Raw genomic sequence first — 26,711 nt, 5'->3', positions numbered from 1 at the left:
TTCATCACACTAGGTTCAGCTTTCACTTTCATTTTTCCTGGAGTGTGATAAAACAAGTATTAGTGAAATTCTTGCTCCAATAATTGACTGAACCCCTTCCCTCAAACTTGTGACCTCATATCTATACTAGAGGTAATCATTATGAATTGTTTGTCAAGATTAAGGAGAGCAGCACACTTGACTCTTGTGCCCTCTCTTATTTTGATGGGACTGATGATGCTGATGCCCAGCTAAAAATTTTGTTATTAAAGAATTAGATAGGGGTTAACAGATTTTGGGAGGAAGAATAGAGTGAATGTGTAAATGTGGGATCCATTAGGGTGGGGAGTCATAGAGGGGCTGATAAAACGGGAAGAAATAAACATGCAAAAGCAGTGAAGAGGCCCTTGTTTATGGGGTGTCACATATTGGCAATAATCTGTGATAAACTGTGTATCTTGCAATATCCCATAATATTCAATATTTACTAAAATATTTCATAATATTTTATATTTACTGTAATATCTCTTAATATAGTGTATTTATTGCAATATACCATAATATACTGCTTTTTCTTGCAATATCCCATAATATACTGCTTTCTCTGCCATATTCCATGATATATTGTATTTCTTGCAATACCATAATGTAGTTGTTTATTTCAGAATAGCTGATGGTATGCAGCATTTAATATCCGTTAAGCTCATAATTTAACACCTCTCGGTTGCAGTGTTTCATAGCTTGGTAGTAAAAGCAAAAACAAAGAAAAAAAACTGCTTTTACCCCCAATAATACGTAACTGTAGTTAAAAGGGGGCCTGTTGTTAGAAGAGTTAACTAATATTATTACCAAGCACATGATAAAAGGGAATCCAACAACCCAATTTTCAGCAATAAAGTAATGATTTTTTGTAAGAAGTACAGGTATGTCTCTTTCCTCTTTGCCCATTCTTAGACACATTCCTCAGGCAAGAAGGTATTGCCTCTTGTACCTTTCTGCCTTCATTTTTTATTGTTTTTCCTTGAGCTGACTGATGTTCAGTGATTCTTTCTGGTTAGTCATGCTATCAAAATTCATCATCATCTTCATGTTTTAATGTCCAATTCCTATGCTAGTATAAGTTGGACAGTTTGACAGGATCCAACTTGTCTTGAGGACTGCATTGTGCTCCAGTGTTTGCTTTGACATGTTTTTTTGTATGACTGGACGGTCTTCCTAACACCAACCACTTTACACTGGATGCTCTTATGTGGCTCCAGCAGTAGTGAGGTTACTATGCAGTTTTCAATAGTATGGTCTCCAATGAGTGAGCAGGACAAGAGTAGAGAGGGAAGTGGCTTTATACTAAAAGATGAGATGTTAAAGTATGTAAGATGGGTCCAGAAAAGAACAGGTCTCTTGCTGTAAAGGCGCTACATGGTTACTTACATTATAAAAATATGGATGGGAGTAACTGCGGTGTATCTGGAAAGGGAATTGTTAAAATTTTGGCTCTTGTCAACTGTGTTCATCATGGTGTGAATTTCTGTTTTGGCAAATGTTTTTGTCTTTGCAACTCTTGTATTCTTTTTCTCTTTATCTTTTTATGAAATCTATTAAATTTTTTGGACATTGTTGGGCATGATGACTAGTAAGTAGGCCATTGATGTATAAGAGGAAAAGTTTGGGAGACAAAAACTAAACCCTCAGGTACACCAGAGTTGATATGTTGGTCAGTGAGGGCTCTGTCAACATATGTGATGAAAGTGTCATCTGACAAGAAGCTACTGATCTAAGAGATGAGAACAAGTCCATAGGCTGGGCAGTTTTGACTAGAGATTTGTGTGGCAAGCTCAATAGAAAGCTTTTGTTGATACTGATGGCAACAACACTGTTTACACCAATTTTTCAAGGGTGGTCTGCACTTGATCTGACTACTTGTTGAATCTATTGAGTAGTTGAAACTATTCTTGTGGTCATTAAGGAGAAAGAAAGTAATTCAAGTTGTTGGGAAAGGTTGTTACCATCTCCCTTGCTCCTTTATGCAAAGTTGGACTTATAGTATCTAAACTGGCCATATCAGGTCCAAATTGTCTACCTGTTTTATGTTCAAACTTACCAGATCAGGCCTCTCACACTTACTTTACAATGTCATTCTAAAAATAAACAACCACCTCATTGAAATTTCAAAGCTACAAGATAATACATGATAAATTCAAAACAATGTGAATAAATAAGCATTATATTTGATAGAGTAAACTGAATGCTAAAGGGTTAATGCACTGAGAACATCTTTTTCCCCCTGAATATGTGCTGCTGAAATCAGCATGTATCTAATAGGCTCATGTATCTATTTTGCCATTAAATACTGTTTTAGTGGCTATCGCCATTATCTTTGAAATATTGAAAGAATTTTTCTACAAGGTCTAAGTCTCCTATGTTGTCGTCCATCTAAGTACTATCTTCACTTGACAGTATTTAATGCCAAGGGTTGAATGAGAACTGGTGTTTTTAGTGTGATATTACTGTATTAGTTGTTTAGTATCTCTGTCACTGTATTCTGCAGTTTGGTAAATCTGTTAAGGAAAGCTCTGTTTAGACCTACATCGGCTCTGTTTGACCAATCTATGATAAAGCTATTATCATCCAGTTTTTTTATTTGCACATAGTGTATCTACGACTACATTATCCAATACTTTATTCCTTTTTAAGGTAGGAGAGTATTTTTTATCAGACCGGTTGACTATATAGAAGTCTCCTTCATTGGTTCATTACCTTAAGTAAAGAATTGTGTTAAGATTTTAAAAGCTGTTACAGACATGAATTTTCCTTTTTTATCTTCATTTGTATTAATGGCTAGCAAAGATCTATAGTGGATTTTATAAACAGAGTACAAGAAAGCCAAGATCTAGCTTTTATTACATTGCAGCTTGGAAATGGAAACTCCAGCCATTGGTAGATTGGTTACATGACCTATGACATTATAGGATCATGTTGTCAGGGAAGATAAACCTATTTTCATTTTCTTTCATTTCCTTACCACTTCTTTCATCAACACTTAGTTTCTCTTTCTTTCCTCTGTCTCTGTTTTTTTTGGGTTTTTTTGCAATCCCCCTTTTCTCCGTTGTTCTCTTTCTTTTGGTCTCTTTCTTTTACTCTCTGTCTTTTCTTTGTAGCTTTCTGTTTCGGCTCTCTGCCCTCCACAAGTGTCTTTTCCTATCATCTCTTCTTTCACCTTTGTCTTTCTCTTCTTTATCTCCTTCTGCACTTCTGTATCATCCTTCTGTCTTTCTTTTCTTTATTTGCCTTCCTTGTCTTCATTCTTTGTCTCTCCAAAAAGTTGTGTTCAAGATCATAATTGCTGAAATGAAAAATATAAGAGAAAAGAGGAAAACTGAGAAGAGAAAAAAAATTTAAATGAAAATAAAACGAATGAATAGAGATGACATGTATTGAGATGGATGAAACTGTATAAAAATTGAAGTGTTATGAATGTTTGATGAAACAGATGAAACTGCATAAAAATGGATGAAATTATATAAATGGATGAAAATTCAATAAAAATTAATGCAAAGTGGATAAAAGTTGATGAAAATTAGATGAAACTGCATGACAGTAGATGAAACTGTATAAAAATTGATGAAAGGTTGATGAAATAATAGCTGAAACTATATGAGAATGGATGAAACTGTATAAAAATTGACCATATATAAATGGATGAAAATTGGATAAAAATTAATGAAAACGAGATAAAAATTGGCAATAATTAGATGAAACATAGATGAAACTGCATGGAAGTGGATGAAACTTTAAAAATTGATGAAAATTGGAAGAAAACAGGAAAATGAATAGAAATGAATGCAAACAGGAAAATTTATAGAAAAATTAATATGAAGATAAAATTAACAACAACAAGCAAAAAGACATAAATTGATGAAAATGAATGAGATGAAATAAATGAACCAGAAATATGATTGGATAGAAAAAAAATGAAGATACAATGTTTGTGCGTGTGTGTGCGTGTGTGTGTGTGTGTGTGTGTGTGTGTGTGTGTGTGTGTGTGTGTGTGTGTGTGTGTGTGTGTGTGTGTGTGTGTGTGTGTGTGTGTGTGTGTGTGTGTGTGTGTGTGTGTGTGTGTGTGATTTAACAGATATTTAATTCCAAATTAATCTTTTTTTTTTAGGTGGCGGTGGGGGTTACTTCTTAATCCTGCTTATCAAATGTAAGCTACTAGAAAATCTCCAGCATCAATAATGCTGCCAGTTTTAAATACTTCCTTGAAGTTTTATGTTTTATTAATTTATATGATGTTTTGTTTGTTTTAGTTGTAGGGGCTGTGATGGTGCTGGGGAATTTAAAAAAACAATTGTGAATTTTAACCTTTACTTCCTCATCTTTTTTTTTTGTGAGGCGGGGGTGATGTTGAGGTACATGGTCGATGGATTTATTTTGTATTAAATGTTTTTTTTCATATTCGGAGGTCTTTTTTTGTTTTTGGTGGAGATTTGTTGTCGACTAGACAGGATGGATTTTGAATATTCTTATCACTGTTGGCTTGACTGCCTTCATCTGATGTGTGAGAAGAAGATTGTTGTTGATGTGTGATTTAAAAAAAAAAAGTGAATAAGTGAAAGCAGAGCACAAATCGAATCAAAACAAAGCAAAGCGAGGCAAAGCAACAGATTTTTTTGCCAAATTCCTAATGGTTTTGTTGCCACTTTTGTAACCCTAACCCTCACTAACAAAGATTTCTCGAAAAGGTCTAACCAACCACCATTAGCTACAACCATACTTGAGCGATCTTTTATAAAGCTTCACAGCTCCAGTCTGTTAAACTGCTCTCTCTCTCTCTCTTCTCTCTCTCTCTCTCTCTCTCTCTCTCCCTCTCTCTCTCTCTCTCTCTCTGTTAAATAACTTGTGCCATGCAGTGTTGAGAGTTTTCGATTTTATTTTTAATGTTTTAATTCTTCAAAATTTTATTTTGCATATTTCATTTTGTCTTTTGCTTGCTCTATCTCTATCTTTCTTTCCTTCTTTCTTTCCTTCCTTATTTTTTCTTTCTTTCCCTCTTTCTCTCTCTCTCTCTTGCTCTCTCTTTCTGTCTTTCTTCCTTTCTGTCTTGTGCCTTTTTATCCTTACTCCTTCCCCTCTCTGTTTTCCTCTCCTACACTCTCCCTGACACAAAAGATAGATAGATAGATAGATAAAGAGAGAGAGAAAGGGAGAGAAAAAACTTGATAGAGACAGCTAATATAAGTAGATAAATTAACAAGCGCTTCTCACTGAAACACAAGTCCTCAATTTTGGGACAAAATATAGTTGATTAAATCAGCCCCAGTACTTGACTGGTATTACTTGATCCTATCAACTCCATCCTGGAAAGATGAATGCCAAAGTTGACCATGGCAAGATTTGAACTCAGTATGTGCTCGATCATAATTGAATAGCAATGCATACTAATAATAATGATTTCTTACATTGTCATGAGGGTTAAAATATATTCAGAATTGGCTATCATTGATTAAATTTTCCCTGTTATATAACTGCTACTTAATGAAATTTTGTACAGCATATGTGCAAGGCCACATCTTGCAGGCTTCTAACTCACTCCAATGTATTACTGGTATCTGTTTTAGTGTTCCTGGAAGGGTAAATAACATATTTGACTTCTGGATTTGAACTCGCAATGTAAAGAGGTGTAACTAAATAATTTGAGGAATTTTATCTGTTTAACGCTCCACTGGTTACTATAGAGATAAGTGATTTATTATTTTGGTACAAGTCATCCTCATCATTTTCATCATCATTGTCATTATCATCAGAAGCAGGAGAGTCTCTATGAATTGCTTGATTCACTGGAAATAGCTGCCAAATTTTCCTCAAATCACATTCTCCTCTTAAATAATAATAATAATAATAATAATGGTTTCAAATTTTGGCACAAGGCCAACAATTTCGAGATAGGAAGATCAGTTGAATACATTGACCTCAGTATTCAACTGGTACTTATTTTATTGACCCCAGAAGGATGAAAGGCAAAGTCAATCTTGGTGGAACTTGAACTTAGAACACAAAATCAGATGAAATGCCACTGAGCATTTTACCGAGTGTGCTAATGATTTTGTCAGCTCACCACCTTTATAATGATAATAATAATAATAATAATAATTGTAATAATGGTTTCAAATTTTGATACAAGGGCAGCAATTTCGGGGTAGGGGGATCAGTCAAATACATTGACCTCAGTACTCAATTGGTACTTATTTTATCGACCCAGAAAAGAGGAAGGGCAAAGTTTATGTCGGTGGAATTTGAATTCAGAATGTAATGGCGGACAAAATGTCACTAAGCACTTTGGCTTGTTAACGATTCTGCCAGTTCGTGTGTGTATGTGTATGTGCTTGTGAAAAATATATTTATATATTTGAGTGAGTGTATGTGTTTGTGCATGTTTATTTAAAAAGTTACATAAAAAATAGAATTACAGACACATGCGCAATAACACACATGTATATATCATCATCATCATCATCGTTTAACGTCCGCTTTCCATGCTAGCATGGGTTGGACGATTTGACTGAGGACTGGTGCAACCGGATGGCTACACCAGGCTCCAATCTAATTTGGCAGAGTTTCTACAGCTGGATGCCCTTCCTAACGCCAACCACTCAGAGAGTGTAGTGGGTGCTTTTACGTATATACATACATACATATACATATATAAACAGACTCACTTAAAAAGGAAGGAAGCGGGCTGTAACAAAGTATAGAAAACCATGTTCGCTACAGACTGTGCTACTCATACATATAAATGTATACACACACACATACACACACACACACACACATACACACACACTAACACAAAGTTGAAGCACTGTTTGATTTTCTTTTTTTTCACCTTTTTGTACCCTTTTTATATATAAAATACCACAATTAGCTGTCATTTTTGACGGCACGGTGTCAGCTAGTAATAATAATAATAATAATAATAATAATAACGATACTTTCTTCATTGGCCTAATGGGCTGACAAAAAACATTTCGGACATTACAAAGACAAAGGACAGTGGGGATTATACACAAGTAAATAATAATAGCAATGACCACTGAAGAACGATGCTGGTTAATGTAGTCTAAGATACTTTTTGAAAAGAAATCATGTCATAATCACACTTGGAATACTTCTGATCTTAGGCCAGGTCATTCGCATTTGATCTGGGGCTAAACAATATGAGTAGCATTTTTCTTAATGTCCATTTTTTTTACCTTTGTATGATTGGCTGGGCTAGACTAGATTGGATGTGGTAGGTCTATAGTGCAATATAGCATCTCTCCTTACAACATCCTCACACCTGACTCTACTTCATATTTTTTTGTTTCGATTTTTATTTTTTTTATTTTACATCTTTTAAAGACGAATCTAGAATTCTATTCACTGCAAGCAATGTCTACAGTTAGCAGACAGCACCACTTTGCCAGTTGTTCACCAAGCTGGTGTTATCTATTTACAATCAATAATAATTACAGCAAATATATATATATATATATATATATATATATATAAAATCCATAATCGTTAGTCCGACAAAATTTATTTTGGTGAACTTATGATTACAGATTAAATATTTTTATTCACTCTCAGATTTATTTTAAGTTCTTTAGTCTAAGTGGTCAGACATAGCTTCTTTTGAATTTGTAACACCTGGAATACACACACACACACACACACACACACACACACATATATATATATATATATATATATATATATGAAAGAGAGGATTACAGGGGATACATAAAGTGCTGGTACATATCAAAGGGGGAAGCATGCCACAGTTATTGGCTAGACAATGATGCAAATCAGACAGTTAAGTAATCCATTACTATGCCATGAAATGTATTGAAGAGAAGTTCACCATTGTTTGATAATCCACAACTCCAGTAGTCAGTATTCTCCAAAAGTATCCAATGATTATTGGAATCCTATGTCTGGTGTGAAAACAAAGAAAAACAGGTGAATGAGTTCTATATGTGAGATTAGGTGAGATGAGGTGTTGCAGTATCATGTATATGGTGTCGGGAACTGCAGATCTGCACAATACAAACCATCATCTGAGCACTATTAAAAAATAATGCATATGAGTGTTTGAGAAACTACAGACCTAAACCCAATTGAGTTAGATGTATGCCTGTGTATAATGGATGGGAGACAATCTCTGTTTTTTGTCAGTGGCTGGAAAAATACACCCTGTGTAAAGGGTTGGTGATACAAAGGCATCTTGTTGCTAAAACCTGCTGGAACTCACACCAAAAAATATTAGCCAGCATTTCTCAGTTGCATGGTAGATGCTGAAGAACACAAAGGACCATATGTGTTTGCCAAGACAAAAGACTTTGGTAAATGATGAGATGACAAGGTGTGGCGAGTGGCAAGATATTGTTGAAACCCGATAGCTCATCCCAGGATGGGAGGAAACAAATGTATAAAGGATGATGATGATGATGATGATTATTATACATGTATTTATATGTATACAGATGTATGTAAATATGTATACGTGTGTGTGTGTGTCTATCTATTTATCTATCTATATTATATATATATATATATATATATATATATATATATATATGAGAGAGATGCATACATTTGTCCATAAGTAAGGCAGCATTTAAACTGTTCTGTTAAAAAGGAATTCTTAGTCACATGGTATGCATGTATACATATGAAATTGTTACCCTTTTACATGTTTCAGTCATTAGACTGTGGCCATGCTGTAATTGTATTTGCATATATTTTTACATTCCTATATATATAAAATTAAAATCCAATACAAGGAAAAACAGGCTCCTCTATGGGGATGGAAACATTAAATTTTTTACTGGTTTACTGGTTTAATACCCAAATCTCACAACTGTTTCGATTCAGACAAAATAATAAATTTATAAAAATTCATGTTTTGGGGTAAGAATCTCAGGGAAATATTTGACAAAAATTACATATGAGGAGCTTTATAACCGTTATATTATTTTTTTATTTATTTTGATTTTTTGCTTTTTATTATATATTTTTAATATATACTTTTAAAAAAATTATTTATGCTCACACTTACAAGCATAAACATATTTAATTCAGCCTGCTCTAGGATCTAAAACTCATCGTATGTAATTTTTGTCAAATATTTCCATGATGAAATTCTTACTCAAAAACATGAATGTTTGTAAATTCACAAAAATGAAAAGAAAATGGGAGATTTATGATATTTTAATTTATTAACATAATATTATATTAGGATAATATAATATATAATGATATAATATAAATATTACAATCCTATGATTGTTTTGATTCAGAACCAATAATGAGTTTATAAAAATTCATGTTTTTGGTTAAGAATCTCATCAGGGATTTTAATTGACAAAAATTACATATGTGGAGTTTTAGATTCTAGAATAGACTGAATTGAATATGTTTATGTTTGTAAGTGTGAACATCAATAATTTAAAATAATATATATAATAAAAACAAAAAATTCAAAATTAATAAAAAATAAATAAATACTAATATTATGGTCATAAAACTCTTCATATGTAATTTTTGTCTAATATTTCCTTGATGAGACTGTTACCCCAAAACATAAGTTTTTATAAATTCATTATTAGGTCTGAATTAAAAAAATTGTAAGATGATAATGTTTATATTATATTATATTATGATAATAATATATTATGTTAATAAATTAAAATATGTCAATCATAAATTTCCATTTTCTTTTCATTTTTGTATATATATATATATATATATATATATATATATATATATATATATATATTATATGAGTGTGTAACTATATGTAATTTCATATGTACACACAGACACATGCACATACATGATATGTATGTGTATACATGTATGCTTATGTATGCCTATGTGTGTGTGTGTGTGTATATATATATATATATATATATATATATTTATGTGTGCATGTGTGTGTATATATATATATATGTATGTATAAATATATATATATTTCTGTGCGTTGTGTATGTATGTATGTATACATTTCATATTCTTTTCTGTTGAATTAACCTTATAGAATTACATACTCACACACACACACACACACACACACACACACACACACACACACACACACACACACACACAATGAAATGTTTTTTATAATGATAGTCTTGAAATATCCACGCTTCTAAGCACATATGGTTTCTGGCGGGAGGATAAAAGTGAGATAGAAAATGGTTCTGGTTGTCATCGTCATCATCATTGTAGTAGTGTTGAGGGTGGCACTACTTTATATTTGTGATGTAATGATATATATGTTTTATAATTGCCTTGCAATATATCTCTCTGTTTCATCTTTGGTTGCTTCTTGCACTTCTCTCTCTCTCTCTGTTTAAAGGAAGAAAATTTCTTTCATGTCATTTACTCTCCTGAAGTATATTTGTAGCACAGTGTGTTCTGTTCTGTGATATCTCTTTGATACGCCATGTCATTTTGTATTCCATCTCTGCTATAGCTAGTTGCAGTGAAGATATCACTTTTAAGGCAATCTATATTAAAGCAGGGTATATTTCCATTAAATCTTAAATTGCTTAATCCTTGTATAATTTGCTAATCACATGGTAGGCTTGATTTGCTGAAGAGGTCTAATAATGCTGAAACATGCTCTGAATTTTCATAATTTCTTACTGTATGTCTTCATTTAACTTTTATTCAATTTTAATTTTACATATATTTGCATTGCTCCTACTGACAAAAATCATCATTAGGGCTAATGGTTTTTTTTTTCCTTATACGTGTAGCTTCATTTGATGAAAACTTACCTCTGAATCACTATGTTACATATATTAGCCTACACTTAACAAACTGCGTTTCTGTTATGGCTACCAGTAGTGTGGTAGATGTAGTGTTGTGTAACTGTTAATGCAAGTTATATCATGGTGTATCTCCACTGTCCATGCATGGCCCTGTGGCTATCTTAGAAATATCCTCACGAAACAAGGCTGGGGTAAGTATCTGTGATGTTGATGACATTCTCAAGAACATAAAATGGTTAATCTTTATTCATATTAATTTTCAGTTGCTGTCATTGGTTTTTAGCCCCTGGGTAGGTTCACATCCGACAGACCTATGATAAAACACTATCCCATCCATGATCATCCATCTGTTAGTCAAACGCAGTATATCAAGTGGAACGAGGGGAATAAGTGACAGACTGTGGGACAATGTGAATGGTTACAACAACAGGTAGACAAATATTTTGAAAGATGACGGACAAAATGTAAACACACATAAAAAATTAACTATAAAAGTTGTGCACAATGAGTAGCATGCCAGAAAAAGGAAAGGAAATGAAGTAGACAGATGTTCCGGGTGAACTCTTTATCAAAGTAAAGTAAAGGAGCAAGATAAAAGAAATGAGAAAGAAACAAGAAAAGAACCAATACCCATTTGAAGTATATGTGTGTCTTTTGCTTAGAATCATGTAGTCATATCTATGACTACACACATACACACACACACACATTAAATTTAATCATGCATACTTATTCATAGAATAAGAATCTGTCTATTACCTGCATAACATTTGAATTTGCTGCTAGCAGGTTGGTAGTGTTGCTGCTGCTGCTGATGATGATGGTACTTGTGATGGGAATGATGATATGATGGTGTGTGATGGTGGTGGTGGTGGTGGGGTGGGTAGTGTGGATGGCACTGGTACTAGCAACTCTTTTGTTGCATCCCATGCATCTACCGTCAAAACAGTTTTTTTTGTGTTGTATCTCTAATGTCATCTCATAGCTTCATTTCATGTTGCACCAACCAACGCAGCAAATTCCTCCTTGTAACGTTGAAGTAAAAAAAAAAATCCTTTGTTGTCAAGTCTCAATGAATTATTTTCCACATTCAGCTATAATTCTTTACGTGTTGGTTGCAGAAATATATACTCTGCTTTGGAAGAAAATGAACTGATGCTAATTTTTTGTTTTTGATACTTGGAAATTTTTTCTTGTCACAGACATCTTTCATTTTTGATGTTTGCTGTAAAACATTTCTTGATTGTCTCTCTTTTATTGCTATTTTCATTTGTGTTGCTCCAGCATGGTCTTTGTCCAATGATTGAAACTAGTAAAAGAATAGTGTTAGGGCTGTGGATTGACAGAATTGTTAGTGTCAGACACAATGCTTTGTAGTTTTTTTATTCCAGATCTTTGTATTTTGAGTTCAGTTCAGGTCAAGGTCACATTTACCTTTTATTCTTCCAGGGTTTGATGAAATAAAATACAAGTCAAATACTACAGTTGATTTATTTGACTGCCACCTCCCTGATGACAGAGGCATGAAAAAGCACCTTGTACATTCTATGAAGGGGTTGGCATTAGGAAAGGCATCATAGAAGCCATGCCAAAAATGACATTGGAGCTTGATGCAGTCCTGCAGCTCACAGATTCCTTGTCAAACCATCTTACTCATGCCAACATAAAAAGCAGATGTTAGATAATGATGATGATGATGAACATATTTATGTGAAATATTGGGAAAGGAGAAAAGTGAATTGTGTTGTAATATTATTAACAAGAATGTATTGTTATTTCATAAATGCAGTTTGTATTAAGCAGGCATGTGTGTATATGTGCCTTGCAAGTTTATGTATCATCATCATTGTTGGTTTATATTCACTTTCCATGCTGGCTTTCATTCGACAAATAGCCATGGTCTGAGATACTGCCTGCCTAGATGAGCACCTTGCATGCTCATATTGGTTTTTGGCTTGGTTCCTATGACTGCCCTTCCTATCACCATCAGCTTAAACACCTTAAAAGAATGTATTAGGTGCATATTTTATCATAGCATCAGCATTGAGAGGTTGTCTTGTCTTTGTCAAGACTAAAGAGCCCTTTTAACTCTATGTACTCCCTGCTTGTTCACCAACCACTTTACAGAGTTTACTTGGTGCATTTTGTCATGGTATCGGCACCAGAGAGGTAGTCATACCTTCAGAAAGGCTAAAGGAATCTCTCTATTACATTGTTTTTATTAATATGAGTGCATATTTGTATATGTGTGTGTGTGTTTGTTTATATATATGTGGTTAAGAAGCTTGCTTTCCAATCATGGTCTTGGGTTCTGTGTCCCACTGCACAGTACTTAGGGCACTTCTGAGTGGGTTTGGTAGATGGGAGTTAAAAGAAGCCCATCATGTATGTATGTATGTGTGTGTGTGTGTGTGTTTGCCTGTACCCCTGTTGAGACATTACTTGATGGTCGTAAATGAGCCTTGTCATCATACAAACGAGGTCGTGCATTTCTAGTCTTCTGTGAAAAGCATGTCAAGTTATGGGAAAACATTATCTTACTTAGAAACATATGAAGGATGGAGACAAGAAGGGCATCTGTCTGTAGAAAATCTGCTTTGACAAATTCAGTCTGAGCCATGCAGTTATGGAAAGTGGATGTTCAATGATGATTATGATGGAATATCATCATCATCATCATTTAATGTCCATTTTCCATGCTAGCATGGGTTGGACAGTTTGACTAGAGCTGTCCAGCTGCAGAGCTGCACCAGGCTCCAGTTGTCTGTTTTGGCTTGGTTTCTATTGCTGAATTCTTTTCTTAATGCCAACCACTTTACAGAGTGTACTGGGTGCTTTTTTTATGTGGTCCTGGCACAGGTGCTTCTCATGGGGCACTGGCACAAGTGCATTATATGTGGCACCAGTACGGGTGCTTTTTACTTGGTACTAGTATGTGTGCTTTTTACGTAGCACTAGAACTTGGCAGTTTCAGTTGGGTTGGTATCAAAGGGGTTAAGTTATTAATCTCTTTCTGTGGGCAGAAGATGGATATTCTTTTTTTGATATAGGTCTAAGAAGACTTGAAACAAGTCTGACTGATCTCCTGTTGTTTGCTCACAAAGAGATAAAAAGAAAATCTATGATGAAACTCTTTAGATTACATTTTAGTGAGTCTAAAATTGTATGCTTATTTAGAAAATAATGTATGCCTTAAAAGTATGTGTGAAATTATCAAAGAAAATAATGCTGTCTAATGAGTTTTATACATCTATATCTATCTACACACACACACACACACACACACACACACACACACACACACACACACACACACACACACACACACACACACACACACACACACACACACACACACACACACACACACACACACACACACACACACACACACACACACACACACACACACACACACACACACACACACACACACACACACACACACACACACACACACACACACACACACACACACACACACACACACACACACACACACACACACACACACACACACACACACACACACACACACACACACACACACACACACACACACACACACACACACACACACACACACACACACACACACACACACACACACACACACACACACACACACACACACACACACACACACACACACACACACACACACACACACACACACACACACACACACACACACACACACACACACACACACACACACACACACACACACACACACACACACACACACACACACACACACACACACACACACACACACACACACACACACACACACACACACACACACACACACACACACACACACACATATATACATACATAGAGAGAGAGAAAAATATCTATATTTGTGTGTGTGTGTGTGTGTGTGTGTGTATATATCTTCATATATGTAGGCATGCATGTATATCATGCATATGCATGTATATCATGCATATGCATGTATGCACCTATATATAGTAATGTCTAAGTACAAATATATATAGTCACACACACACAAACATGCACAAGCACAAAGCATATATTTGCAAGTGCACACTTCTGCATGTATGCATATACATGTATGTGTGTGTGTATACTCAAGTGCATATATATACATATGTATGTACACACGTGCACATACATACATACACACATATATATCTACACACACACACTTACACACACATAGTGAGTGAGGAGGAGAGAGCTTTATTGATCTTGCTATTTTAATACATCGGCCTTATATTTCTTTGATAGGTTATTGATTTATTTTTTGTGTTGTTTGAAATGTTTCCTCACAACTGTTCCTGTATTTTTTGTATCTAGGCCTATCATATACCACAGTAACCACATCTCTGAATATCATATAAGTGGCTACGAGCTAATGAGGATACCTTCAGTGTAATTACTTGACATGCTAGAAATAACAGTCAATTTTCCCTCAAATTACATCCTACATATTAAAAAAGTGAAAAGAAGAAGGAAGCATACATTCAGTAATGTAATTTGGACATCACAATGCAGACAATAATGACTGGATTACCTTGCCTCTTTGGCTGGCTGTAGGCAGTGAGTTGGCAGACATATTAACAAGTTGAACAAAATGCTTAACAGCACTTCTTTTGGCGTTACGTTTTGAGTTCAAACTCTACTGGGGTCAGTTTTGCTTTTTATCCTTTTGAGGTTATAAAAATATATACCAGTTGAGCACTGAGGTTGATGCAATCGAATTGCCCACTCCATAAAATTTTGGGCCTTCCTGCTTACAGCAGATAAAAAACAAATTAAATTATAGGTTTGCTTGATTGCAGATGACATAGCGCTAAACAAAAACGGCCACAACATAAACGGATATCATATCTATGACAATCATATTAACCATTATCGTATACTAGGCTTTTATATTCTCATTTATATCTGTAGCTATTATAACCACAATTATCATACCTGTGACTATCATATCCATCATTATAATATCTATGACTATCATACTTACAGTTATTATATCTATGACTATCATACTTACAGTTATTATATCTATGATTATCATATCCACAGTTACCATGTATATAATTATCATTTCCACAGTGATCATTTCTACAGTTATTTTATTATAGCTATGGCTACTATACCCACAAGTTTTATATCTATGACTACCATACCCTCAGTAAAAGCACCCACTACACTCTTGGAGTGGTTGGCGTTTGGAAGAGCATCCAGCTGTAGAAACTCTGCCAGATCAGATTGGAGCCTGGTGCAGCCTTCTGGGTTGCCAGTCGTCAGTCAAATTGTCCAACCCATGCTAGCATGGAAAGCGGACGTTAAATGATGATGATGATGATGATGATAAATATACTTATATCTGTCTGTCTGTCTTTTTATTTATTTATCAATCTGTATGCATGCATGTGTGTGTGTGTGTGTAGGGTATCAGTTGCAATATGCTAAAGTTATGCTGTTTTATTCATTTGTTTAATTATATACTTTTTCATACATCTATATCTGTGAGTCTATTTATGTGTGTTTTATGTAAAATTGTACATAAAAAACCTCAAACTTTAACTGAAAGAGCACTCACTACATTCAAATAAGATATTAAATACAGGCATATACTCAATGATATCAAAAATTATTTACTTCTTATTGTACAATCTCTACTCCAGCGTAAGATGCTTGAGGCTAGTGATGTCTGCAAAGAACAGATGTCATTCAGGGTTTAGTGAGGGAGCCTTCTGTTGTCACTCAGCAGGTTATCAATCAGCTTGGCCTCCTAGTCTGGGTCAGCGGAACCCCGATTGAGACAAGGTCAGCTCAAACCCTCTTTGTTTCCATAATCGTTTGTTCATACCCTGTATTACCTTGTTGACATTTCCTTGACTTGCTCTTTTTATATGCACATTTATTCATATAACATACAATATATATATATATATATATATATATATATATATATATATATGTATATATATATGTATGTATATGTATGTATGTAAATGTGTATATAAAGTGTTGATATTCCAAACCTGTTTTGTATGTATGTCTAGTTGGAGACTTCAGAAAGACAGTTCAGAGAAAAGTCCTTTGAGGAATAACATGAAGAGCCCGATATTTAATGGAATGATATCCATAGTGGTGATGATTCTGTGCAGTTGTTAGAAAACAGATTAGATATCTCTGATTAATGAGTAAACCGAAACTGAGGAGGTATGTTATTTAGATATCCCCTTTTTTTTTTCTCACTTTCATCTTTTTTTTTGTTCTTATTTTTCCTTCCTTCATCTCTTCCTTTCTTTGTTCATTGTTTGTTCTTTCTTTCTTTCTTTCTTTCTTTCTTCATTTATTTGTTTTCTCATTCTTTCTTTCTTTCTTAAGTGTTTTCATTCATCCCATCTTTTTTTCTTTCTTTCCTTACTCCTTCAGTCCATTTCTTTCTTTCTGTCTTCTCTTCTTTTAGAAAAGGTTCTCTCTTACAGTTTTCAGAAACTGAAATAGAACAGTTTTACAGGTGAAACCTTAAAAAAATATTAGTTGTGTGTGTATATATATATATATATATATATATATATATAATATATCTAAAGAAAGAAAAGGATAAAGAGACCAATGGCAAAGTTAGAATTATATTTTATGTATAAAGTCTTACAGCTGTTTCAGGGAAAATCCAATGTATCCCTTCATCGGAGACGGTAATAGTAGAAGAATGGATTATTCTACTATTACCATCTCCGACGTAGGGATACATTGGATTTTCCCTGAAACAGCTGTAAGACTTTATCCATAAAATATAATTCTAACTTTGCCATTGGTCTCTTTATCCTTTTCTTTCCTTAGACATACACACGCTAATACATGACCTGTGTTGCTACAATGACAGGGGCAAAACTAGTCAGTATACAGCACTTACTCGGTATTACCTGTATCTTTAGGGTCTGGTTGACTCCAATACCCTTCATAACCTTTATATATATAATATATATATATATATATATATATATATATATATATATATAGGGTAATTATGTAACATCCTCTGGAGGCAGAGAGAGGTTTTGATAAATTGAGAATTTATGTTGTATGTTATTGGATATACCTGTATTTTTCTATACTGTTCAAATACATAGCATTGGCCATTCTGAATTATTTCTCTTAGCTGGACCCTCAATGTGTTCCACTCATTTTTGTATATACTCCTTGGCCACTAGAGATATTTTCAAACAGTTATCGAGCTAAAAGCATGTGTTCACGATTGTTCTTTTATCTTAATACAATAAGTTTGTCCTTTTCCTTAATGGCATGTTAGTTTTGGAGAATTATTCACTTGTGAGATTAACTCCTCTTTTCAAGTGGAATTGATCATAATTGCTATTTGGTAATTATGAGAGATACTTTGGAGGTAGAAGAGTTTAAATAAGTCAGGAATTTATGTCGTGGTATCTGATATACCTGTATTTTTCTCTCTGTTTCTTTCTATATATATGTCTATATATATATTCCTTTTTCCCCCTCTTATTTTCTGTATCTTAGTTGATCTGTTGCTAACTTTCAAGCAGTTTTGAAAGAAGGTACACTAGCTTGTACCAAACCTGATTTTCTCAATGTTGAAACTATCTTTAAGAATCAGAGCTGTTTTGAATTGTTCATTAGTGCTGTCTTTTTACCGAAAACAAGAGTTTGGATTCAATTGTGCCATTAGTTTGGCAGTTATATCTGTTTACTTCCTTCTACTAGTCTTCTAAATCTGTAAAATATACTATCTCCCCTTTGCAGTTCAGATATACAGGAATATAACTAAATATAATGAAAGCTATTGGCAGCATCAATGTCTTCAATATATCGGGATGTAGATGTCCTCTGTACACAGAGGAACAGTGGCTGTCATGCTCTGACAGGTGCGGATGTGGCTGTGTGGTTAAGACATCTGATTCTCAATTATATCATTTTGGGTTCAATCGTCCTATTGTCACACCTTGGACGAGTATCTTCTACTATAGTTCTGGGCTGAGCAAAGCTTTGTGAGTGGATTTAGTTGATAGAAACTAAGAGCTTCTCTCTCTCTCTCTCTCTCTCTCTCTCTCTCTCTCTCTCTCTCTCTCTCTCTCTCTTCTCTCTCTCTCTCTCTCTCTCTCTCTCTCTCTCTCTCTCTCTCACACACACACCACACACTGACATGTATGTATGTATGTGCGTATGTATGTATGTGTGTGTGTATCTATGTATGTATGTGAATATGAATGTATGTGAGTGTGAATGTATGTTTGTGTCTCCTTGTTTTGATATCACATGATAGTTGCAAATGACTGTCATCATCATACAAGCTATGTCATTTACTTCCAATAGTCTGCAAAAACATGTCTGGCTGTAGTGAAATAGTTCCTTGCTTGGAAACGGGTAAAAGTTGGTGACAGGAAGAGCATCTGGCTGTAGAAAATCTGGTTCAATAAACTATGTCCCACCCATGGAAACATAGAAAAGTGGATGTTAAAATGATAGTGATGACTTGCTCATTTCTGCTATTGTCACCATTAGAATCCATAAGAATACTAAACCAAAGAGAGAGTCCATCCTAAGTCACCGACCTGCTTAAACTTTCAGCAAATCTCCTTCAAGTCACACCCTATTGTTTTAGAAAAGAGAGGATAAAATTCAACCATGTCGCCCTTGATAGACAACAAGACGGAATAGTTATGATTGGAACAGCTTTAATCATAAGTCTGCTCGATCAGGGCTGGCCTGTGGTTAAACAATAATAGTAAGTATAGAGTAATGGAAAGAGTATACTATATCTGAACTGTCACACTGCACCCAATGCAATTATCTTCTGTATCAAAATGTGCAGCATGCTCCTTGTTTCAGTGAATATAGTGCTGTGAAGCAGAACATGATACTCCACAGTACATCAGTTCACCTACCTGTTAGTAATTAGCACTATATTTTACATTGGATCAGTTCATCTACCTGTCAGCAATAGACACCTGTTCTCATGGGAGTGTTACCTGAAAATAACCAGAGTTCTATGCACAGGGAAATTTGTCTAACGTCTGCTGAAAACTGTGAAACTAGAGCAAAAGAAATCTGAGCACGGGGCTTAGTAGGCATCTATATCTTCATATTTATTCCAGCTATTACTACATTTCTACAGCTACTTTGTGAAATTATATCTGGTTAACCTCCATATCACTTCTATAGCTATGAATTACTATAGACATTCAATTTAGTGCTGTAACCAAAAATCTTTATTAAACTGAGTGCAGGAGGCATAGCTGTGTGGTTAACAATCTTGCTTTGCAACCGCATGGTTTCAGGTTCAGTCTCACAGTGCCATACCTTGAGCAAGTGTTTTTTATTGAAGTCCACAAAACACAGATCATTTTTTTTTTCAGGTCTTGGTTTCAGAATGGATTCTCCTTTTCCCATTGAGTGCTAACCATTCTTGTTCTCATTGGATATAATTATCGAGAACTCATCACTTCTGACCATTCTTGCCAGGAAAGGTTCAGTGGCAAGCATAGTCTTCAATTACTAGCAGTAGGCAACTCTTTGATTAAGCAGAGATGCAATCAGACAATGAGGGATATTTATATACACACACAGATATATGTATTTGTGTGTGCATGGTTTGTGTCCTGTCACCGTGTGACAACCAGTGTTGGTTTGTTTTCATCTATGTAATTTAGCAGTTTGGGAAAAGAGACCGATAGGATAAAAATATCTGATTTAGAAAAATATGTACTGGGGTTGAATTGTTTGACTTAAACCCCTTTCAGTGCAGTGCCCTAGCATAGTCACAATCCAAGGACTAAAATAAGTAAAAGATAAAACTACCTAGTTTCTTCAAAGTTATGATGAACTAAGAGATATAACTCAAATAGCCCACTGGCATGAATTTAGATAATTGTTAAATTGTGATTTACTAAATGCTGTACATAAACAAATTTAGTAGAAAACTTTTCATATAGTATTCCCTTATTTTGACTGCTTTATGGAAAAATAACAATAAGTGTTCATGTATCTACTTATGTGCCTATTTGCACCAGAATTCTTGCTTAAGCTGGTTTAGGAACCATAATGTGGTGCTAGAGATAACAGTAAAATCTGCCTCAATATCATCGTCTTGGGTTCCCTATATATGGGAAAATGATGGGACAGTCATCACTAGGATACTTTTGATCATAGGTCTGTTTGATCAGGGTTGATTTGGGCTGGGCAATAACATACTTGCAACCCACCTGTCAACACAAACTCCCCTTGTGCCCACATTCACACAATCACATCCCAATCACATGCACAATCTCACAAAAACTTTCAAACACACACACATACACACAAGCTCTCACTCTCTCTCACACATACACGCATACACACAAGCTCTCTCACTTGCTCTCTCTCTCTCTCTCTCTCTCTCTCTCTCTCTCTCTCTCTCTCACACACACACAAACACAAGCTCTCTCTCTCACTCACACACACACACACAACCACAAGCTCTCGCTCTCGCTCTCTCTCTCTCTATCATACACACACACAAGCACTCTCTCTTGCTCTCTCGCTCTCTCTCTCACACACACACACACACACAGACACACACACACTCAAGCTCTCTCTCTTGCTCTTTCTCTCTCTCTCTCTCTCACACACACAGCACTTATTGGACTGGAATTACAATTTTTTATTTGGATACAAAGTCACTAGTTTGTGTGTGGCAGGGGTTCGGGGAGTGTGTAGAGTGAATGGAACCTAATTTAGTAGCCTTAAAAAGTATGGAAGGTAAAGTTTACTTTGACAGGATTTAAACCGATAACTTAAAAGGCTGTAAATTAATACCGTAGGGCTTTAGTTGGGCATTTTACCTACTCAGCTGCTACCAGATTCTTATTTCTTTACTGCCCACAAGGGGCTACATACAGAGGGGACAAACAAGGACAGATAAATGGATTAAGTCGATTATATCGATCCCAGTGTGTAACTGGTACTTATTTAATCGACTCCGAAAGGATGAAAGGCAAAGTCGATTGGATCTGGATGCAATCCTCTGGCTTACTGGCTCCTTTTGAATCATCCAACTTATGCTAATATGGAAAACAAGTATCTGCGTGTAAACACACACACACACACACATTATAAGCTGTGCTTCTGCGTGCATATGTCAATGGAATGTGTGTATAAAGTATATATGTTTGTGTGTGAGTGTACATATGTACATGTGTGTCGTTTGGTTTCCATTTAATTAAAAAAACATCTTTTTAAAATTAAATCAAATGGAATGTTGATATTTTGTTTTGATTTCTAGAAAATTAAAGAATTTTATAAAATGTTTGCATTAATAATGAGAGCACACACACACACACACACACATGCACACTTTCACATATGCACACTAATTCATAGTTTTATGTACTGATTTTGTTTATTTAAGATGTATACTTTATAGGAATGTAACTATTTCAATATAAAGTGTGTCTTCTGTTTTTTTTTTTTTTTGCATAACTTGAGATATGACATGATATATATTTAAATAGCTATGTTACTTTAAGGCCATGCTTCATTAATAACAGAACATACACTTGTTTGCTTGTTTTAGATCTGTTTTTTCTTCTATAATTGTATGGGTTGGATAAATATGGTATTTAAAGCTTTGTTTTAGTGCCGGATGCCCTTGCTGTTGCTAATCCTTAACTGTTTTGTAAATAAGGTATCTCTTATTCCATATGGGTTCGAAGGCACGAAGTGACTGAATGATTTGATGACAAGAGAACTGACAACAACAACATTGCCTGCCATAACTTTTAGTCAAGTGATTACTGATGTATACAAACATACAGACACATGCATATATGTTTAAAAGTTTCCTTCCCAATCGCATGATTTTAGCTTTAGTCTCACTGTGTGGCCCTTTGGGCAACTGTCTTCTGTTATAGCCCCAAGCCTTCTACATGTATTTTGTTGACAGTAACGGGAAGAAACCTGTTATATATATGACTGTGTGGATGTTTGCATCTCCTTGTCTTGACATAACTGGACAGTTGTAAACAAGCATCACTGTCATAGAAATGATATTACCTTTCTTGAGAACATGTGTGGTTTGGTGACAAGAGAATCCAACCTTGGTAAACTTTGTCCAGCCCATGCAAGCATGGAAAAGTTTAAAATAAACCAATGATAATGATAGAGTTTTTGTGCACCAAGTACACACACTAGGCTTTGATCATGCACTTGCCCAAAGAAAGCTAATAAGTGTTTGCCACCCAGAAGAACATATATTTCTTATTTCTTTATTGTCCACAAGGGATCAAACATAGAGGGGACAAACAAAGACAGACAAAGGAATTAAGTCAATTACATTGACCCCAGTGCCTAACTGGTACTTAATTTATCGACCTTGGTGGAATTTGAACTCAGAACGTAACAGCAGATGAAATACCTATTTCTTTACTGCCCACAAGGGGCTACACACAGAGGGGACAAACAAGAACAGACATACGGATTAAGTCGATTATATCGACCCCAGTGCGTAACTGGTGCTTAATTTATCGACCCCGAAAGGATGAAAGGCAAAGTCGACCTCGGCGGAATTTGAACTCAGAACGCAGTGGCAGACGAAATACCGCTAAGCAGTTCGCCCGGTGTGCTAACATTTCTGCCAGCTCGCCGCAGATGAAATACCGCGAAGCATTTCACCCGGTGTGTTAACGTTTCTGCCATATATTTTTGCCAGTCAAAAATAAATGTTGTCTTTCTACTAGTTTGCTGAAAACATTGTCTATACAAAATACCAGTCATCATGATTCTGCATTGCATTTAACTGAGAAGAGACATTTATGTGGTAACTGTGGTAAATGCTGCAGGAAATAATTAGGCTAGAAATTAATCTTTGCTATGCAGCTCATTAATAAACAATTGTCATACTCACTATTGAATCAACTTCCATATTTATATATTTATATCTGTGTAGTGTGTGTGCGTTTTGCCTTGCCATAGGCCCTCAGTAACTAGATGTCTAGATGGCGACATCAAAATATATGGTGTGTCTTGAGCACTTTTATGTCTGCTAGAATCCGTCCCTCTCCAGATCTAACCATAACTGATTTCCTACTGAAAGACATACATACAGGTAGAAAGGAGTGAAAGAAATAGGAAGCAAGAATGTATGTATGTGCGTAACTGTATGTATGCTTGCATAGTTATATGTGAATGAGTGTGTGCGTGTGTGAGTGTATGAACGTACATATATGTATGTATGTGAGTGTATGAATGTACATATATATATATATATATATATACGTATGTGAGTGTATGAATGTACATATATATATATATATATATATATATATATACGTATGTGAGTGTATGAATGTATATATATATATATATATATATATATATATGTATGTATGTATGTGAGTGTATGAATGTACATATATATATATATATATATATATGTATGTATGTATGTGAGTGTATGAATGTACATATATATATATATATATATATATATATATATATGTATGTATGTGAGTGTATGAATGTACATATATATATATATATATATATGTATGTATGTGAGTGTATGGATGTACATATATATATATATATATATATATATATATATATATATATATATGTGTGAGTGTATGAATGTATGTATATATGTGAGTGTATGAATGTGCATGTGTGTATGAATGCACTTATATATGTGCATTTGTTTGTGTGTATATAATGTAAGTGGTGTATGCAGATGTTTGTATATGTTTTTAATTAATATTATTATATATTATTATTATTTATTCTCTTTTAAATTTTTTTTCCCCCAACCGAGTGTGGTATGCACATGAAAGTTAACTCTACTCCATCACCACCACCACCACCACCACCACCACTCTCGCACAAAATCTATTAGAATTTCATCTTATTCGCAATCGGATACTATGTAAATATAACAACAACAACATCAACAACAGAATTAATTAGCGATTAATTTAAACAAATTCAAATTAGAATTTTAAAAAAGAAAATTTTTTTTATTTGTTATATTTAGAAATTTGAAACATTCTAACATCTGCTGTTTCAGCTTACATATTTAATTGTATTTCATAATTATTATGATTATTAGTTGTTGTTGTTGTTGTTATTTTTGATGTGGTGGTGGAAAGTAATGAAATTATTATTATCATTATTATTTGGTGTTTGTTCTTGAACTTCTAAACTGATGATAATCTTGATGTGATGATGATGATGATGGGATTGTAATGATATGGTGATGATGATGATGATGATAATGCAGACAATGTTGGTGATGATAATAGTAGTGATGGTGATGATTGTTATTCACACTATTCTTTTGATAAAATGTTTCCATTTCATTTGCTGTCTGCTTATTAATTGATGACTTCATCTTCAATCTCTCTCTCTCTCCTAGTGTGTGTGTATGTATATATATATATATATATATATATATATATATATATATATATATATTCATTTGCAGAGATAAAGATGGTGATCAGATATTCCCTCTCCAATTTCTACCCCCACCCCCACTGACTTTTTGTAAATGAATGCATGTGTGTATCGTGTTTTTATGTCAAATTATAATGTAAAATAATTTAACATTAAGCCAAAGAATTACTCAATACTTCTTTTTAGAGTATGTATTTATTACATTTTTACAAGAAAAAAATGTGTCAGTGACTTTGAAGTTTCGATCTTCATCAGACTGAGTAAAGAAGGGTTTCTGGCTGATATATATATATATATATATATATATATATATATATAAATAAAGGAGACCACTAGGTGGACTGTTAATGTCCTTGAAGAAGATCACATGTAATGTGTCTACTAAGACCGAATTGTTCTCAAAGGAAATTTAGCGAAGTAATGCTAAATTTCCTTTGAGAACAATTCGGTCTTAGTAGACACATTACATGTGATCTTCTTCTAGCGCATTAACAGTCCACCTAGTGGTCTCCTTTTTATATATACATATACAATAATCCTTTGAGATCTCAGATATTTTTTCTGAATCTCCTTGATTCTTTTAATGTGCTTGTTCGCTGGTATTAAATTGATATTAATTAATATCCAATTTTTTACCCTACTGTTTTAATTTATATATATATATATCATCATCGTTTAACGTCCGCTTTCCATGCTAGCATGGGTTGGACGATTTGACTGAGGACTGGTGCAACCGGATGGCTACACTATATATATATATATATATATATATATAATATATATATATATATATAATATAGTCTTACATGAAATACATTTTATATACAGAGTGTCTGGGCTAAATTTGACAATTTGCATAAAAGGAAAAAAAAAAAAAATCCCATCAAAAGATATCAACTAGATTATTCTGTGAGAAAACAATTTATGTCCTCAGCTTCCACCATGGCCTCAAGATGGCTCCAGAAACTGGTACATGAGGTCCTCACTGTGTCTGTGGGAAGATCGTTGAACACCTCCTTGATCTTGGCCACCAGCTTGCCCTTGGTCTTGCAGGCAGAGTGGTTGGTGTCTTTCTCAACCATGCTTCACACAGTAATCCATGGGATTACTGATTGTAAAATCAGGGAAATTAGGAGGCCAGTAATTGGGGCTGGCCATGTCAAGGACATTATCTGACACCCACTTTTGACTCTTTTCAAAGATATGGCGAGGAGCTTGAATCCAGCTGCCACACATATGGCCTTCCAGCAGCAACTGTCTCCAGTCAGGGATTGTCCACAGTCTCCAGCAGCCTCACATAGCTGTCTGAATTGAGTCTAAGGCTCTGTTCAAAGATGTGGGGTGGCATCACTTCACCCTCATTGGAAACACTCCCAAAGACCATCCTCCCAATTGGCCATAGCTTTGTAGCCTCCATCGCAACTGTTCATGCCATATCTTACAACCTTTACAGAGTTCACA

The 26,711-nt window shown here is 34.6% G+C and overlaps 1 protein-coding gene and 1 long non-coding RNA gene across 10 annotated transcripts in view; one reads left to right on the top strand and one right to left on the bottom strand.

The window, feature by feature from the left end:
* Positions 1 to 26,711, top strand: part of LOC106876343 (uncharacterized) — a 390,872-nt gene that overhangs the window by 93,707 nt on the left and 270,454 nt on the right. The gene's annotated exons all lie outside the window — the stretch shown is intronic.
* On the bottom strand, positions 2,187 to 12,436 carry LOC149134976 (uncharacterized). Its single transcript, XR_016242186.1, has 2 exons — positions 11,559 to 12,436; positions 2,187 to 3,319 (listed from the first exon to the last, which is right to left on the bottom strand). It is a non-coding gene; the product is annotated as an uncharacterized LOC149134976 (long non-coding RNA).

The sequence above is a fragment of the Octopus bimaculoides genome, chromosome 6 (assembly GCF_046866305.1).
Source record: "Octopus bimaculoides isolate indiv1 chromosome 6, ASM4686630v1, whole genome shotgun sequence".
Lineage (NCBI taxonomy): Eukaryota > Metazoa > Mollusca > Cephalopoda > Octopoda > Octopodidae > Octopus > Octopus bimaculoides.
The sequence above is the reverse complement of the archived record's forward strand: the minus strand, read 5'-3'. Positions and strand labels throughout refer to the sequence as shown.